The 19,680-nt window shown below is 37.0% G+C and overlaps 2 pseudogenes; both read left to right on the forward strand.

The window, feature by feature from the left end:
• Window positions 1-443: 443 nt before the first annotated feature.
• Window positions 444-3,272, forward strand: LOC123921579 (annotated as a pseudogene).
• Window positions 3,273-4,203: 931 nt separating this feature from the next.
• Window positions 4,204-16,490, forward strand: LOC123921998 (annotated as a pseudogene).
• Window positions 16,491-19,680: the final 3,190 nt, after the last annotated feature.

Raw genomic sequence — 19,680 nt, forward strand, 5'->3', positions numbered from 1 at the left:
GATTGCTTCGTAGTTAGTTTTAAATTAAAATCATGCCAAAATCATTTTTTATGTGGAATGGTTTCACATTAGATGTACTTAATCATGCCAAAACCATTTTTACCGTGGAATAGTTTCAGAGGGTTGTAATCCAAAACCATTTTACCGTGGAATAGTTTTGTGTATTATTTATGCATGGTGCATAAGGAATTCGCTTATGCACCATAACCACTCCCCATTTCGCATTACTCATGGATACATTTGGAAAATATCCATTAGTAGGGAAAAAATCATGGTTTTTTTTTTTTTGGTAAGAAATCATGCTTTGTAAACAATCTAAAATTTAGGGAATACGTTTTCTTGGGGAACACGTTTAAAAAATCTTCTCTATAAAAGCTCATACACTCACTCTCCAAGATTCCAACTGTTATCATAGTTTCTTTCAATCACTTCCTTCGGTGAGATTGTTCAGGGAGTTACCTCTGCTTAGGACTGTTGATGTGAGTTTCAAATTCTTTGTTTTGTTGTTCTTTCCTGTTGATTTTTACATTGTAATGAGAAATCATGAAATTGAAAGATTAATAGTTGTTATGTGAATGGAGCTGTTAAATGTATGTGTTTAACTGTGACATATGTTTTTTGGATGAATTATTGATTATTATTAGCTTTGAGTGTGTAAGCTGCTCAATTTCTGCTACAAGATTGTCATTGAGTTGTGCTCAAAATTCCTCTTTGCATTGGGAAACCCCATATGATTAGGGTTTATGATAAGAAATAACACTTATATGGCCCTCATATCAGTCATCATAGTTAACTAGGAACACATAGATAGAGCTACTAAATGATATGTTTGGAGCTTCTAATTTAGTTGTTTCGTGGAAGCATAATCCAAAAAGGCGTAAAACTTATAGTATAAACCATGTAACTGTTTTTTTAAGTAGAGCCCTTTCTGCAAATTTGAATAGCAAAAACCCTTGATCTCTTCAAAAAGGAAAAAACTGCAGCTTTACTAAAATGTTATATGTTTCTGCATCTACTGTTTGGCTAATAATGCTGAATCTCTTTTTATGTTTTGGTGAATTTATGTTTGAAGAATATTTGAATATTTTTCTTCACAATCCACATTTTATCTTAATGTTGTTTATCATAATCTCGGTTTAGTTTCTGATTTTTTCCCGTGAATGTTAATACTTATTGCTGAATATATTTTATCAGGTGCCACTTTGTCACATATCTGATGCTGTGTACAAGACATCAGTTGATTTGATAAATCATCGATCTCTGAGGCACTCAGTTCCTTTCTGCTTTGGTCATTACATAGTATTCTTTATGACTTGAGATGGCACGGTACCAAAAAGGCCAGGCGTTACAAACAGGCTGAGCAACAAGTAACTTTTGGTCCCTAATATCCTAAATCACTTTTAACTTTTATATGATTATTTCTAGCGTTTTAAAATGGAAGTATGTTTTTCTTTTCCCTGTTTTTGAGATGTAGATTGAAATTGATTTTATATGACCTGCAGGTTGCAAAGTTTGTTGGTTTAGCGATGGTATTGCGCCTAAAGCCTGATGCTCTTATTTCTGTATTGCCCACATTGACGAAGATGGAGAATACAAAATATCAAGGACATGATAAAGTTCCATTGATTACATGGATGGTTGCTCAGGTAAGGAGTAGCTGCCAGATCAACTAAGGAATAGCTATAGTATTTTACGCCCCTTCATCGTGCTAATGCTTAATATTAAAACATTTCTATGTAGGCTTCAGTAGGAGATCTCTCAGTAGGTTTGTATGCTTGGTCACGGTTTCTCCTACCTATAGTGGTTGGCAAAAAGCGCAACCCGCAATCCACGGATTTTGCTTTTTTATACAGGATACAGAAAGATTTGCATTCATATATCCCATTTTGAGAGAGGTGGCTCTTAGTGGTTATCCTGGAAGTAAAGCAATACAGCAGATATTCAGTTTTGCTATCGTAGCAGCAGGAGAAGGTATATGGAAGCACAATTTTATTGTTTGATTTCTGCTCTCTTTTCTTGCTTAGATAGGACATTTCTCATTATGAAACATTTCTATTTTTCAGACAATCCTGAATTATCAAAAGAAGCGGTCGATATTGTGATTTGGTGTTTTAGCCGAAGCACTAAATGCTACAAGCAATGGGTGAGTAACCTCTTTTGATCTAGAAGCATATTAAGATCTTGCAAGTTTTTTGTTACCACTTTTATGGAGAGCAAGAAAATTTATTGCAAAATTTGATTTATAACACAGCAAATTAGCAATCATGACACTTTATACTTATTTGTTCTTATTCTTTATATTTTATATGGTCAGGGAAAAGTTTATCAGGACAACATTGTAGCAAGTGTTGCAGTTTTAAAGAAGCTTTCTGATGATTGGAAGGTGCAAGCGACAAAATTGTCTTCTTATAAACCACTTAGGGAGATCCTACAGCATTTTAGGCAAAAGGTAGTTTTCGCAAGGAATTGGCAACTGAGGCTGGTGCTGCTCATCATGCACACTTCAAGGATGCAGATGAATATTGTAAGATAATTGCAGGAAGAGTTTCGCAAGGCCTTGGGTTCAAGGCATGTTTGACCTTTGCCATTCTTGCTGCGGCCGTTGTTCTGTACCCCCAATTTGGAATCTCTGGATTTTAAGAATTTCTATGAACAACTTATCAAGTCCCAGTTCTGAGCACTCGGAAAATATCATGCATTACTGACAAGTGTCAATTGGTTGCATCAAATAGCAATTTTCTCTTCAGCTCATATCATGCACAATGGGTACAGAAAACCAATTGCCTCGTAATAAAGTGCATAATGCGGAGGTTGTACACTTTAGCTCAAAACTTGTTCGGATGACACATCAATGGTGTTTGTTTAAAGAGCATAGAGATAACAATCACTTTTCTCGGAATACATGGGAGAGATGGAGATTGGAGACATGTGTCATTGTTACTTGGAGAGAAAGAGGAACCAAGTAAAATGCATGCGTTGCGAAAGCTTTTACTTGAGAGAAAGCTTAACCAATTTGTGAAGAGAAAGAGTAGAATGCACCGAAGAGTCACTGGAAATGCTTTTATTTTTCATTTGCAAAAGCTTTTGAAACAATATATTGTGAGAAATATCATTTCCATTGTTGGTAAGAGTTTCAAACCATGTTCAAATATTGATCCACCACAAATTTTATGAAATACTTCTCCACTACAATCGTTGGTCGGAATCTATAACTTTCTTGTGTTGTGCCCATATACAAGGTGATTGCATAATTAATGTAGGATGAAAATTGTTGGTAAAACTCTTTTTGTTGATTCCAGGGTTGCCGATATCCACTCATCTCTCTCCATACCCTATATGAGCATTCCTCCCCCCTCATTCTTGCTTTGCTCAAGGTATTTTCTTTTGGCTACTATAGAACAGACTAGTCTCCACCTTACAGCTTCAGACTAATCATTTACTAATTGGTTTTCAAAGCATTAAGCTAAAAACAAAGGAATTGATGATGGCCTAAAAAATATAGTTACTCTAGGAATAAAAAGAACAGATGAACTGAATCATGTGATAAGAATAATGTGGCAACTGAATCCTATTAAAAGAAAAAGGCTATAAGGACTAACTTTTTGCATAAGTAGGTACTAGTAGCTAAAGCATCAATTGGCTTCTTAATATAACTCAAATTTTACATCTAACTATTATTGGCAAAAAATTTGGCAACCTAACAATGTAGTGCTTCATGCTTGAACAAGGAAGAAATTACCATAGATGAACAATACAAACTTGAAAACAGAACGAATGTTGAAAATGAGGATTGTAGTGGAATCTACTCACTCAAGTCTGGCTACAACAAACTCATAGCAAACAAAACGACTAGTGACAGTATGTATGTCCCCGGGGATTGAAACAATTTATGATGGGTGAAAGCTCTGTCTGAGACATGCTATATGTTATGGTGTATTTGTCGGGGTTGGTTTCCCATGCACACGAGGCTAAATGAGTGCCATGTTCAGTGTCCTTCAGTCTGCCTTCTGTGTTCAAAGATTGTCTCTAAAGCTACTATGAATTAAAATAGTTACACTTTAACCTAATCATTTAATTGGTTTGCAAAGCATTAAGCTAAAAACAAAAGAACTAAAGGTCTAATTTTATCCTTTTGAAAGAATGTGGCTTAACAAATGTGCTATAGGAATGAAAAGAAAAGTTGTAGTGAATCATATGATAACAATGATGTGGCAACTGAATCCTATTAAAAGAAAAAGGCTAGAAGACATTTTGCATAAGTAGTTAAGTGCTAATAGAGCTAAGCCATCAACTGGTTTCTTAATATAACTCAAATTTTGCATCTAACTCACTGCCACTGATTACGGTGTTTATGAACCGAAAAGTAAGGATACTCGTGCTGCTCATGAGACATTGTTGAGTGTTATCCAGCAGCAGTTTGGTGGTCAGCCACTCGGTATCATCAGAGGCGCTGCTGATGAGATTCTTGCTGTTTTGAAGAGCGATGCTGTCAACAAGAGGAAGGATATTGAGAAGCTCGTTAACGGTATCGATATCCCTGATCATGTCTTCGATCATCTTGTTTCGATCGGTAAACTTATAACCGATTTCCAGGAGGCTGGAGATGGAGATGTTGATGGGGGTTTTGATTCTTTTGAAGATGATGTTGGTGTTGCCGTGGAATTTGAAGATAATGAGGAGGATGATTATGATGAAAGGAGTGATGTTGATGTGGTGGAGGAGGAGGAAGAAGAAGAAGAGGATTACATTGGTGAAGATAGTGGCGCGATGCAAATAGGTGGTGGAATGGATGATGAAGAAATGGAGGAAGTAGATGAAGTGTTTGAGATGAATTTGAATGTGCATGATATTGATTGATGATATATTTCGCAAGTGCACGAAAATCACGTAGTAATAAAAATATCGATCCACAGGGATTGTGTGATCAAACTAATCGAATGGTGTTCATAGACATTATACAGAAAATACACATGAATTGGGGGTATGTTGAGTAATGAATTGCTAGAAAATATGCTTTGATAGTATGGAAAAGCGAGGTAGAATCATCGGAATCGCCTAGTCTATAGTTCAACCACATGCAATCTACTATATCATAGGAATCTACTCAAGTGTTAACAACTAGATCGACAAATTAGTGAATCGCAATCTCTTGTCAAAATCCACTCTATTCGTTGTCGATACTCCCCCGATCTCTCGGGCGGAAGCTACCTACAACGAATGATCTTAACGCGCGTCAATCGTTCGCTACACTCTATGCCTCAATCTCTCGACCGGAGACACTCGAGCGCTCAATACAATTCAGTTCAGACATTAAATCAATACTCTCGCACGTGACTTAACTCAAAATCATTACAACACTAATGAAGGATTGTAAAGCATTAAACATTGAATTGCATCAAATTAATCACTATGAAATGAGTAGATTCTTACACATATAGCAGATTACATATGATCTCCCTACATTCTAGACTATCCTAGATCCTACCTCCAAGGAGTTTAGCTCCTCATCGATCTTCGTTCGCTTCCTTGCTTCATCGCCACGGCTTGTGAATCCATGATCTGATGCGCTTGGAGCTCTCCACTGGAGTGTGAATCACGATCTTCCAGTTCCAAGACCAGAATGTAGTCCAATTTCGCCGAATTTTCCAACCCGAAAACAGAATTATGCAGAAAATATATATACAGAACGCAACCACGCCGCGCGCCAGATCCACCACGCCGCGCGTGGTTGCAATTCCATCAACTGCGCCGCGCGTGGTAACAGAATCACGCGGCGCGTGATCAAGTCAGAGGCAATCTTCATCTTCAATCAAGACTTCACGCCGCGCGTGGTCAGGTATCACGCCGCGCGTGGTCAAGTCAGAGAGCAACCCAGTTCCTGAACCAAGCATTACGCCGCGCGTGGTCAGTTATCACGCCGCGCGTGATCAGAGTGAAAATCCTTGCTCCCTGTGAGCTCCATCACGCGGCGCGTGATGGGCTACGCCCCCAGCGTAGTGAAAAGCATTCATTTCCTGCAGTTTTTCCTGTTTTCTTGCAAATCAAGTAATCAAGCTAATGGTTAGATTTCTCTCATATTTATTGCTAAAAACCTATTAAAATGTATCTAATGTTGCTAAAATAGGCATGGAATAGAGAGTGTGACGATTTGTCATCACAACCCCAAACTTGAACCTTTCCTTGTCCTCAAGGAAACAACTTTTACCTCAAGCTTTTGTGTCAAGACCTTGGCATTTTCCTTAAATTCACTCGAATCATACATACGTGAGACTCACCTGATGATCAATGATCCACCTGCAAACAATGCTCACTTGCACAATCGTTCCCGCAAGACATTTTCAAGTAGTTCACACTTTTCGACCAAGCTCTATGATTTCATCACACTACTCACATGCACTCTTCAGTTATTGGTACTTCACTCAAATCAACACATCAATGCAAGTCAACAATAATTTTGCAAGTAGTCTAAGAATTCATTCGGTTCACTTTGTGCACACACATTAGAGGACTTTTAGGGTTATAACGTGGCTTGGCTAGGGTGGATGGTGGCATTTTTGGATAAGTAGTAGAAAAACTTGGAGTTAGATCCCCCTATTAGTCAAAAATATTTCATAAACCAAACCCCTTTTGAACTATCGTGGACTAGAGAACTTTTTCCAAATCAACAAACAAAGTTTTGCAATTTTTTTTTTTGAATTCAAGGCTATCACTTCTTTTCTATATATTTTTTTTTTGTTTCATATTCATCTCTTTTTTTCATTTTTTTTTTTCATTTCTTCTTTTGCCTTGCAATTTTTGAAATTTTTGAAAAATTATTCAATCAAAACTTTTATAAGTTCTCTAGTACCCTCACCCCAAACTTTATTTGTTGCTAATTCCAAAGAGCAACCCCAAACTTAGTGGTGAGCAATGTGCATCAACCACTAATTAGGTGCCTAACCTCCAAGAAAGTCATTCCTTTTTTCCTCAAAAATTTCTTAAGGTTTTGCAAAATAACATTTTCTTTTTCAGCTCAAATTGGTTAAGCAAAGGATAATTACAAGTAAGGGTGGATAGAAAGGCTCAAAGGTACCAAGAAACATGCCTCGTGTGTGCTACAAAAGTACCAATCAATTAAAAAGACGGCAAGCAAAATCGAGAGACAATACATGAGTGGATATCACACATAGAAGAAAAAGGAGTGTTTGGCTCAATACCTCTCGGTTGGGTCGAATCAAAGAACCGGTCAAAAAGTGTGCGTTCCCTTCCTTTGCCTCTTGATCACATGAGTGCAACAAGCTATTGCACTGCAGGTTTCACATATCACACACGGAGAAAATCAAGTAATTGATACTCAAGTAACTAGAAGGAACATGCCAAAATATTGAAACGAACTCTAAAGGTAAAAACCATTCCACAATTTAAACAAAAGGAGGTTCAAATTCAGAGTACACAAATAAAATATCCAGCCAATATCCAAGCAACATCAGAATATTATTACAAACCAACAAAAGTAAAATAGCATAAGAGTGAAAGGGAAGAAAAAACCGTAAACTCATGGGTTGCCTCCCATGAAGCGCTTCTTTCTCGTCATTAGCTTGACGCTTCATCCTCACAAGTTAGGGAGGATACTTCAAATTTGACTCAACCCGGCTCCTCTTGTTCTCTTCATTCAAAGGAGCAATATTAATATCAATAGGTAATGATTTCACACTTCCCGAATCACTCTTGAGATCTTCCCCTTTGGTCTTCAAATTGGTTCTTTCCTTCTTACTAGACCGTGATGGAGATTTCTTAGAACCTTTCTTCACCGAAGCTTTAAATGTTGAAGTGGAAGACTTTTGAGGATTGACAACCGGATCGGGCTCTTCTTCTTTGGCCATCTTGTGCAAACAATAGATAGGAACCACACCATCCAAGTCCCATCCTAGGTCGTCATTCACTTTCTCCGCTTCTTTTAACAAGTCATTCTCTTCTAGTGGAGTGAGCAAATCACTTATGATCACGGGTTTCCTAGGGTCGCCACCCAAAAACACATACTTCCATTTAGGAGGAAGTTCTTTCAATTCCGGTGGCTTTTTTATTGCCTTTGGCTCTTTCTCCTCTTCTAGGGGGTTATCCAAGTTTTGAAGAAAAATTTCAATCTCATGATCCCACTCTTCTTCTTTCTCATCTTTTACCACTTCCTCTAGCACTTCCACTTTGAAACATTCGGATACCACTCCACAAAATTCAAGGTCTTGGTTATTGACCTTCTTCATCCTAGGATAAGGCATTCTAGCATATGGTGAAGGAACTTGAAACTTGGGGTCCTTCACAAGAGGTTTCTTGCCTTTCTTGGCACTAGACTCACTCTCCACTCTCTTTTCAACTTCACCCTCATAAGCTTTTTCTTCCTTATTTTTTTCTTCTTTCTTACTTTCTCTTCTATTTTCAACTACACCATCCTTCATCTTTTCAACTACACCATTTTTACTCTCATCCTTCTTAGGATTCTCCACTACTTCCGGTGATGAAACCTCTATATTCCTCAAATTAATGGAATTACAACTTTCATTATGAGAATCCGTGGTGTTTCCACAAAAACCACTTTGAGTTTGTAGAGAAGAGACTTGCCTTGCTAGTTGACCCATTTGGTTTTCGAGATTTTTGATGGAGGCTTCATGACGTTTGCTTGACACTTCTTGGTTTGCCTTCATCACCTCAAAATTGCCTTGAGTCATCTTCATGGCTAAGATAAGAGTATCTTCAAAAGATTCAAGGTGATCTTCAAAATGTTGATCTTGAGGAAATGCTTGATTTGGATTAGCTCCATAAGAACAATTCATGTGATTCTTCACTCCAAGATTGAAGGTGTTGAAATGAGGATTATTTTGAGAGGTTGCTTGCACCATACATTGAGCTTCTAGTTGTTTGGTAATAATTTGTAGAAAGACATTATTGAACTTGCAACTAGTTAAGAGTGCCTCTTGATTGTATGATTCAAACATATCTTCCTTCCGTTTTACGATTTGCTCGTGCTGCTGTCTCAATTTCAGAATCGAAATCCAGCTTAATTGGACCTGTTCTCCGCATGCACAATGAAACACACAAGTAGAACGCTCCGGGGAAAAAAAAATATAAAGCAGAAAAATAAAGAAAACACAGAAAATATGAACACTATCGCCTTGTCGAATCAATCACAATCCCCGGCAACGGCGCCAAAAACTTGATGATATATTTCGCAAGTGCACGAAAATCACGTAGTAATAAAAATATCGATCCACAGGGATTGTGTGATCAAACTAATCGAATGGTGTTCATAGACATTATACAGAAAATACACATGAATTGGGGGTATGTTGAGTAATGAATTGCTAGAAAATATGCTTTGATAGTATGGAAAAGCGAGGTAGAATCATCGGAATCGCCTAGTCTATAGTTCAACCACATGCAATCTACTATATCATAGGAATCTACTCAAGTGTTAACAACTAGATCGACAAATTAGTGAATCGCAATCTCTTGTCAAAATCCACTCTATTCGTTGTCGATACTCCCCCGATCTCTCGGGCGGAAGCTACCTACAACGAATGATCTTAACGCGCGTCAATCGTTCGCTACACTCTATGCCTCAATCTCTCGACCGGAGACACTCGAGCGCTCAATACAATTCAGTTCAGACATTAAATCAATACTCTCGCACGTGACTTAACTCAAAATCATTACAACACTAATGAAGGATTGTAAAGCATTAAACATTGAATTGCATCAAATTAATCACTATGAAATGAGTAGATTCTTACACATATAGCAGATTACATATGATCTCCCTACATTCTAGACTATCCTAGATCCTACCTCCAAGGAGTTTAGCTCCTCATCGATCTTCGTTCGCTTCCTTGCTTCATCGCCACGGCTTGTGAATCCATGATCTGATGCGCTTGGAGCTCTCCACTGGAGTGTGAATCACGATCTTCCAGTTCCAAGACCAGAATGTAGTCCAATTTCGCCGAATTTTCCAACCCGAAAACAGAATTATGCAGAAAATATATATACAGAACGCAACCACGCCGCGCGCCAGATCCACCACGCCGCGCGTGGTTGCAATTCCATCAACTGCGCCGCGCGTGGTAACAGAATCACGCGGCGCGTGATCAAGTCAGAGGCAATCTTCATCTTCAATCAAGACTTCACGCCGCGCGTGGTCAGGTATCACGCCGCGTGTGGTCAAGTCAGAGAGCAACCCAGTTCCTGAACCAAGCATTACGCCGCGCGTGGTCAGTTATCACGCCGCGCGTGATCAGAGTGAAAATCCTTGCTCCCTGTGAGCTCCATCACGCGGCGCGTGATGGGCTACGCCCCCAGCGTAGTGAAAAGCATTCATTTCCTGCAGTTTTTCCTGTTTTCTTGCAAATCAAGTAATCAAGCTAATGGTTAGATTTCTCTCATATTTATTGCTAAAAACCTATTAAAATGTATCTAATGTTGCTAAAATAGGCATGGAATAGAGAGTGTGACGATTTGTCATCATTGATGCATATTGGCTTCAAAGAAATATCTCTTTGGATTTTGAACAACAAATTGATCCACATAATTGTCATAAGCTTGCTGAAGAGGTGTTGAAGATTTTGGCCGAGCCTGATGATAGAGAAGTAGAGAACAAGCTCTTGTTGCATCTTGAATTTGACAAGTTTAGGCTGGTTAAGTTTTTGCTGTGGAATAAGTTGATGATTGTGTGGTGTACTTGCTTGGCGAGGGCATGCGACCAAGAAGAGAGGGAGAAAATTGAAGAAGAGATGAAGGGATTGGACTTGCAGCATATTTTGGATCAGTTGCATGCTATGAAGGCCTCTCCTATGGAGAGACAGAAGAACTTAGAGAATAGTATAAGGGAAGAGGCTCAAAGGTTGAAAGATGGGGACATGGATAGGGATAGAAACATGAGGGGAGTTGGTGATAGAGATGGGGAAAGTGAGGGTCGGCGCCGGATGCTTAATTTGAACAACCTTGCTTTTGAACAAGGTGGTCTGTTTATGGCAAAAAAAAAATGTGATCTTCCTGATGGGTCTTATAGGCATCTTAAAAAAGGTTATCAAGAAATTCATGTGCCTGCTTTGAAGGCTAAACCCATTGATCCTAATGAGAAGCTTGTGAATATTAGTTCTATGCCTGATTGGGCACAACCAGCCTTCAAAGGAATGACACAATTGAATAGAGTGCAGAGTAAGGTGTATGAGACTGCTCTCTCCAAGTCGGATAATCTTTTGCTTTGTGCTCCAACTGGTGCTGGAAAAACCAATGTTGCTGTTCTTACCATACTTCAAGAGATTGCGCAACATAGAAATCATGGTGGTGGTTCAATTGACAATAGTGCTTATAAAATTGTTTATGTTGCGCCTATGAAAGCTCTTGTAACTGAGATTGTTGGCAATTTGTCTAATCGTTTGCAGGGATATGGTGTTAAGGTTAGGGAGCTCAGTGGAGACTTGTCACTAACACCACAACAGATAGAAGAGACTCAAATTATTGTGACTACTCCTGAGAAGTGGGATATTATTACACGAAAGTCAGGAGATCGAATTTATACGCAGCTTGTGAAGCTTCTTATCATCGATGAGATTCATCTTCTTCATGATAATAGAGGACCTGTTCTTGAAAGTATTATTGCTAGAACAGTTAGGCAGATTGAAACTACGAAAAACTATATTCGGTTGGTGGGATTGTCTGCTACACTCCCTAATTATGAAGACGTGGCAAACTTCTTGCGTGTTGATCTTAACAAGGGATTGTTTTACTTTGATAATAGTTATAGACCCGTTCCTCTTTCTCAGCAGTTTGTTGGAATCACAGTAAAGAAGCCGCTTCAGAGGTTCCGGTTGATGAATGATATCTGCTACGAGAAAGTTATGGCTGTAGCCGGAAAGCATCAAGTTCTTATCTTTGTACATTCAATTCAAGGAAAGAAACTTCCAAAACAGCTAGAGCCATCAGAGATGCCGCACTTGCAAATGATACTCTTGGTAGGTTTCTTAAAGAAGATTGTGTAAGCCGCGAGATTCTTCATACTCATACTGATCTAGTAAAGAGCAGTGATCTTAAGGATCTTCTGCCATATGGTTTTGCTATTCATCATGCTGGTATGACGAGGACATATCGCCACCTCGTATGGACATGTGCAAGTTTTGGTATCCACTGCCACCCTTGCTTTGGGTGTGAATCTCCCAGTTCATACAGTTATAATTAAAGGGACAAAGGTTTACAATCCTGAAATGGGTGCCTGGACTGAATTGAGTCCTATTGATGTGACACAGATGTTGGGCCGTGCCGGAAAGCCACAATATGACTCATTTGGTGAGGGAATTATCATTACCGGACATAGTGAGTTGCAGTATTACCTCTCTCTTATGAACCAACAACTTCCAATTGAGAGCCAATTTGTGTCCTAGCTGGCTGATCAACTGAATGCAGAAGTTGTTCTTGGTACTGTTCAAAATGCTAGGGAAGCTTGTAATTGGCTTGGATACACTTACTTGCATTTCCGTATGTTAAGCAATCCTTCTCTATATGGTTTAGCATCAGATGTCCCGACAACAGATAAAACATTGGAGGAGAGGAAAGCTGATTTGGTAAGAATCTCTATGCTCTAACTTATTACTATTTTGTTAACCAAATTAAATAAATGTTTGTGTTGTTATTATTTGATTAAGTTCCTTTATGGTAGTCATTGTTCTTGTCATTGCTTTGATTTATGTAGAAATAGAATTGCATGAGAAGAAACCAGATAGATATTCATGACTGTTATAATCAATTATCTATTATCTATTTGTTTAAAATTATATTGGTGTCGACATGTCCGTGTTAGTGTTGTGTCCCATGTCCGTATCTATGTTAGTCCTTATTCATATACTATTGTGTCCATACTGTCAATATAATGGCTAATATTGATCTATTTAAATCTTGTAGATTCATACAGCTGCGACCATCTTGGATAGAAATAATTTGTTGAAATATGATAGAAAGAGTGGATACTTTCAGGCCACCGAATTGGGTAGAATTGCAAGCTATTACTATATAACACATGGAACCATATCCACATATAATGAGCATTTGAAGGCTTCAATGGGAGTCATAGATTTTTGTCAATTGTTCTCTCTTAGTGAAGAATTCAAATATGTAACAGTAAGGCAAGACGAGAAGATGGAGCTAGCAAAGCTTTTGGATCGTGTTCCCATTCCCATCAAGGAAAGTCTCGACGAGCCAAGTGCCAAGATCAATGTTTTACTGCAATCATACATTTCACAATTAAAGCTTGAAGGACTCTCATTGACATCTGATATGGTTTTTATAACACAGGTTTGACTTCGTTTCTTAACTTTGAGAATTTATTGGAAATCGGATATGGTTCTTTTCATATATTCATGTATTTTGTTTCTTTTTGTATATTCATGTCGTATTGTTCTTTTCATATATTCATGTATTTTGTTTCTGATAGGTGGCTTGAATCCCAAACTGTTTTACCTGTTTCTTTCAGGTATATCATTTTACCTGAAAAGTATCCTCCACCTACTGAACTATTGGATCTGCAACCATTGCCTGTGACAGCCTTACGAAATCCTTCATATGAAGCTCTTTATCAGGATTTTAAGCATTTTAATCCTATACAGACACAAGTCTTCACAATTTTGAATAATTCGGAAGATAGTGTCTTAATTAGTCGCTGCTCCCAATGGGAGTGGTAAGACTATATGTGCAGAATTTGCGATTTTGAGGAATCATCAAAAAGAGCCTGATAGTGTAATGCGTGTTGTTTATATAGCACACATTGAAGCTCTTGCAAAGGAACGGTATCGTGATTGGGAGAAGAAATTTGGGGGCGGTCTTAATTTGAGGGTAGTTGAATTAACTGGAGGAACAACAACAGATCCGAAACTGCTTGAGAAAGGTCAAATTATTATTAGTACTCCAGAGAAATGGGATGCTTTATCTCGGCGTTGGAAACAGAGAAAATATCCCCAACAAGTTAGCCTTTTCATCATTGATGAGCTTCACTTAATTGGAAGTCAAGAAGGCACTGTTTTAGAGGTTATTGTATCGAGGATGAAATATATTGCTAGTCAGATTAGAAATAAGATTCGTTTTGTGGCTTTATCAACCTCACTTGCAAATGTAAAGGATTTGGGAGACTGGATTGGAGCTACCTCCAATGGCCTATTCAATTTTCCACCCAGTGTACGTCCTGTTCCGTTGGAAATATACATTCAGGGTGTAGATATTGCCAATTTTGAGGCAAGAATGCTGGCAATGACCAAACCAACTTACACTGCAATTGCTCAACATGCCAAAAATGGGAAACCGGCCCTTGTGTTTGTACCTACAAAAAAATTTGTTCGATTGACGGTTATGTATCTGATGACATACACACGTGCAGACAGTGTAAACAACTCGTTTTTATTGCGGCCCACAAAAGAACTTGAACCTTTTATTAACAAGGTTAGTGATGAAAGGTTAAAAGTCACATTACGTGAAGGGGTTGGATACTTGCATGAGGGCTTGAACAATCGAGATCATGCCATTGTCACAGAACTATTTAAAGCTGGCTGGATTCAGGTTTGTGTTTTAAGCAGCTCCATGTGCTACAAAGTGACATTGCTAGCTGCTCATTTGGTTGGTGGTTGTGATGGGAACTCAGTACTATGATGGGCGAGAGAATGTACAGTCAGATTACCTTGTTACTGATCTTCAACAGATGATGGGTCATGCCAGTCGTCCTTTAGTGGATAATTCTGGGAAGTGTGTCATCTTATGCCATGCACCTCGTATGGAGCACTACAAAAAGTTTTTGTATGAAGCATTCCCGGTTGAAAGTCATCTTCATCACTTCTTACATGATAATTTGAATGCTGAAATTGTTTCTGGAATTATTGAAAACAAGCAAGACGCTGTGGATTATCTTACATGGACATTCATGTACAGGCGCCTCACCCAGAATCCCAACTATTACAATTTACAAGGAGTTAGTCACAGACATCTTTCTGATTACCTCTCTGAGATAGTGGAAAATACATTGAGTGATTTGGAAGCAAGCAAGTGTGTTGCTATAGAGGATGATATACATTTGCCTCCTCTTAATCTTGGAATGATATCGTCATACTATTACATCAGTTACACAACAATTGAAAGATTTTCATCATCTATTACTTCGAATACAAAATTGAAGGGCCTTTTGGAGGTTCTATCATCAGCATTTGAATATGATTACCTTCCAATACGACCTAGGGAAGAAGAGGTAGTTTGCAGGTTAATAAATCACCAGAGGTTTTCCTTTGAAAACCCCAACGTTAAAGATCCACATGTCAAAGCCAATGCCTTGCTTCAGGCTCATTTTTCAAGGCAAGTTGAAGGTGGGAACCTTGCATTAGACCAAAGAGAGGTGTTGCTTTCTGCAAATAATATGCTTCAGGCAATGGTAGATGTAATATCGAGCAATGGTTGGCTGAGTTTGGCTCTTCTTGCTATGGAAGTTAGTCAAATGTTGACACAAGGATTGTGGGGGTGTGACTCTATGCTACTACAACTTCCTCGTTCACAAAAGATTTGGCTAGGAAATGTGAGGAGAACCCAGGGAAGAGTATAGAAACTGTCTTTGATTTATTGGAGATGGAAGATGTTGAGAGGCGGGAATTGTTAAGCATGCCCGATTCACAGTTGTTGGATATTGCTCGATTTTGCAATCGCTTTCCTAATATTGATTTGTCGTATGAAGTACTGCACAATGACACTATCCGGACTGGCGAGGATGTAACAATATGTGTCACTCTGGAGAGGGATATCGACGGTAAGACAGAAGTAGGACCTGTTGATGCTCCTAGGTATCCGAAAGCCAAGGAGGAAGGATGGTGGATTGTTGTTGGTGATACGAAAACAAACTTGTTGCTTGCAATTAAACAGGTTTCCTTGCAGCGGAAGTTAAAAGCCAAACTGCAGTTTGTTCTCCTGCTGATGCTGGAAAGAAATCATATATGCTTTATTTAATGTGCGACTCATACATCGGTTGTGATCAAGAGTACGGTTTCTCTGTTGATGTTAAGGAAGTAGATGGCGTCAACAACGATAGTGGCAGAGAATGAAGAGGTAATTTTCTGATATTTTTTAGGATAATTTGTTTTGGCTAGATCTATAACAATAGATTAAGGCCTATAAAGGTTAGGAACTTATGCAATTTTCTGATTTTTTTTATTGATTTTTTTTTTATATATAGTATTTGCCGATGCGAGAAGAAATGGACTGGTCCTAGAAGTCGAACTTGTTAGCGATTGTGAAATTAACCAAGATGAAGCGCTACTTGTTGATCGACCAAACGAAAAGGAAAGTCTCAATCCCTCTAGAGAATGTTCTGGCTGTAGCCATATTTTATTTGTTTTCATGTTGCTAATCAGCTGCTGTTACTGCATAATTAGGAATGCAGGGGCAACTGAAGAAATGTCCTTAGAAATAAACATTTTCTATGTTTCACTAAGGAAGATATATGTTACCCTTTTCCTCAAACTTTTACTTTTGTTGACATTTAATGAATAGTAATAGTTTGTGTTGCTTATAGTATAACTTATTTATTTTTGTGCATGCAGATTTACTACATATTTCAATAATGTCATGGTTAAATAAGATCCAAAAGGTATATAAATGTATATATATTCTTGTTAAATTATATTACATCATCTGTTTAGGAGCAAATAAAGTTTAATATATTATGATCTTATGTGAAGGCGTGTCCGGTGTCTAACATGTGCCGATGTCCGACACCAACATCAACACGACACCGATATAGCTCATATTATTAGCGGTGTCTACATGCTAGTGTTTGTATTGTGTCTAATGTTTGTGTCTGTACTTATGCTCATAGTATGTCCTTATTTAAATATTTACCAGATTATTGAGTATTCCCTAATTGCAATTAAGCACATGCTTGTCTTTATGTTGTGACAGGTAAGTAAGTAATCGCAGCAAGTAGTAAGTAATATTAGGAGGTAAGGTAACATTGTAAGTTGCTTATGAAAAAGCTAACTAATGGCCATGGGGCACTAACTTTTACATTAGGAAATGAAATTAAGGAAGCAACTTTCTGAACACACATTTATAAGATATTAAGAGATACTCCCTTTCTTCCCTTTGTCCCAAATTATAAGACTCATTTTCCATATTATAGTCTTTTAATATAAGAATCTCTTCAAATTTTCACATGCATTATTGATTTCTTTTACAAAAATGGGATTATTAAATTCATAATTGAAAAACACAAATTTGTTTTCTCTCTTCTATTATGGGCTCCGTTTAGATTGTCTTTTTGAGCTTATAAAAATTAGTGTATGTAAATAAATAAGTTTTTGTTACTTCATAAGTTATCACTAGTGAAAATTATATATACATGGTACTATCAGAGAAATATACATATGCACGGGTCTTATAATAAAGGACAAAGAGAGTATGCACTAATAATGTAAAGTTATTTTGTTTTGGTGTTAATTCTAGTGTTTCAAGAATTAAAATTGGTGTTTCAAGAAATATAAAATTGATTTTGATTATTATTTGATATATTTGGTGTTTCAAGATATTTCAACTCAAGTTAGGATTTGATGTTTCCATCTCCATGAAGAGAAAATACTTCTAGTGTCAACTCACTTTTACCTATTTTGTAATCAAACCATTTTTTTTTAATGTTTAAATTACTTTTAACATAGCAATTTTACAAACTCAACTCAGTTTTTATGGAACTATATTCGTTTAAGTTTGATATGGTGAATGATGTATTGTTCAATTATATAGTACACACTATTTGTTTTTTCCTTTCATTATTCCTTCTTTTACATTTTGATCTACTTGGTGATTGGTTCTTATTGCCTCATAGATGCTTAAAGAGCATGTTTGGATCGGTGCGTTAAGCAAAATGACAGATGTCCATCATGATTTTGTTAAACTCACTGTGAATCCAAACATGCACACGGTTATTCAACTTGGATAGAAAAATTAAATCCTTTTCACATGGAAGGAATTTGCAATATAATAATAGAGTACTAGTTCCTTTATTGGTATATAATTTGCTATTTCAGTGAAGAACCGGAGATAGACGAGCCCTCTAGCAATTTTAATAATAATTTCTACTTTTTGTCAGAGTAGATTTTTTATCGTATCTACTCCCTCCGGTCCTATATATAAGAGAAAGTTTAATTTTAAAAAAAAATCTAATGTATCTAGACCATATTATAAATCAAATACATTAGATTTTTAATGAATTTAAAAAGTAAATTAACGATAGAAGGAATTGAATGTCAAGCTTAAGACAAAAAGCTATGAATATTAGAAAAGACAGTAATGCAACACTTAACAAACAAACAGCTATATACCCAAACACATGGGTGCCTTTTGTTGTTCATTGGTTTGGGTATATGGTTGTTTTGTTAAGTGTTGCGATATTAACTTTTTTAATAGACATTGTTATTCGTGTTAAAGCACAGAGGATAAAAATAGCAATTGAACCTAATTTATGTCGACAAGGTGACAATTATTTTCTTCTCATCGGTCATCACTTATACTTTTTTTATCTAATATATGAATGCAGGCATATGTGCATGCGTGCGAGCGAGCGTGCGCTACTTATATTATTTTGCAATTGCTTATGTAAATAAATAAGTTTTTGTTACTTCATAAATTCTTACTAACAAAAATTGTATCTTCATAAATTTTTGTCTCATTATCAGAAAAATATGTATACATAGGGATCTTATAATAAAGGACAAAGGGAGTATGTACTAATAATTTGTTTGGAATATAGTTTTTTATTATTACCAAGAATAGTACGTAGTTTGTTTTTGACTGAAGAAAGAATATAGTTTGTTGATACTGAATTAACGATACTAGTAGTAGTAATCTCTCAATAATATAGTAGTTCAAAACAAAACAAGTAACACATTTTTTTATTCCCCTTGATATTTGCCTTTTAACATGATGAATATTATTTGGTCCCACCGTGACTGTACTTTAGAATTATCAACCGCAAACATGTTGTCAAGAACAAACAAATTAATAGACAGATACGAGTGAGTCAGTTGAGACATACTGAACAATCTTGAATCTTCCTAAGTATCTTCCAAATTTGTTTAAGATCATTATGCTATGTACTTTAGCTGTACCATAATTAATGACACATACACATTAGTAAAAAAAAAAAAATGTAAATATTCAATGTCCAACGAATAACAAGAAAATACAGATCATTAGTTGGTTCATTTGTGATTGAGGGTGAACTTGATAGAAATGATCTCCGTAATTACGATCGGGAGGGGACTAAAATAGAAAAGGATACTATTAGCTATCGTGGTGGATGACATGCATATGAAAAGTCTATGTCCAACACTTTCAAAATCAAAAGTTCAACTTTAGAGTTTTAATTACAACGGAAAAACATTAAAAACATAAAAAATCATCTATATATAACTAATCAAATCAAGAGTTTACATGCATGAAACTCATAGCTAACTCCACATAATCCGAATACAAAAGTTAACTACACATATATACTCATGGTAGCTAGTTCAAAGAAAAGTAGATGAAATGAAATAGCATCAAATCTTGATTTTTGCTCCATGTTGAAGGGGAATACCTAACCTTGCAAAATAGTAAGAGACATAAGATATAAGAACGTGGAAGAAGAAATGGGTGTTATGT

Source organism: Trifolium pratense, linkage group LG4 (assembly GCF_020283565.1).
Source record: "Trifolium pratense cultivar HEN17-A07 linkage group LG4, ARS_RC_1.1, whole genome shotgun sequence".
NCBI lineage: Eukaryota > Viridiplantae > Streptophyta > Magnoliopsida > Fabales > Fabaceae > Trifolium > Trifolium pratense.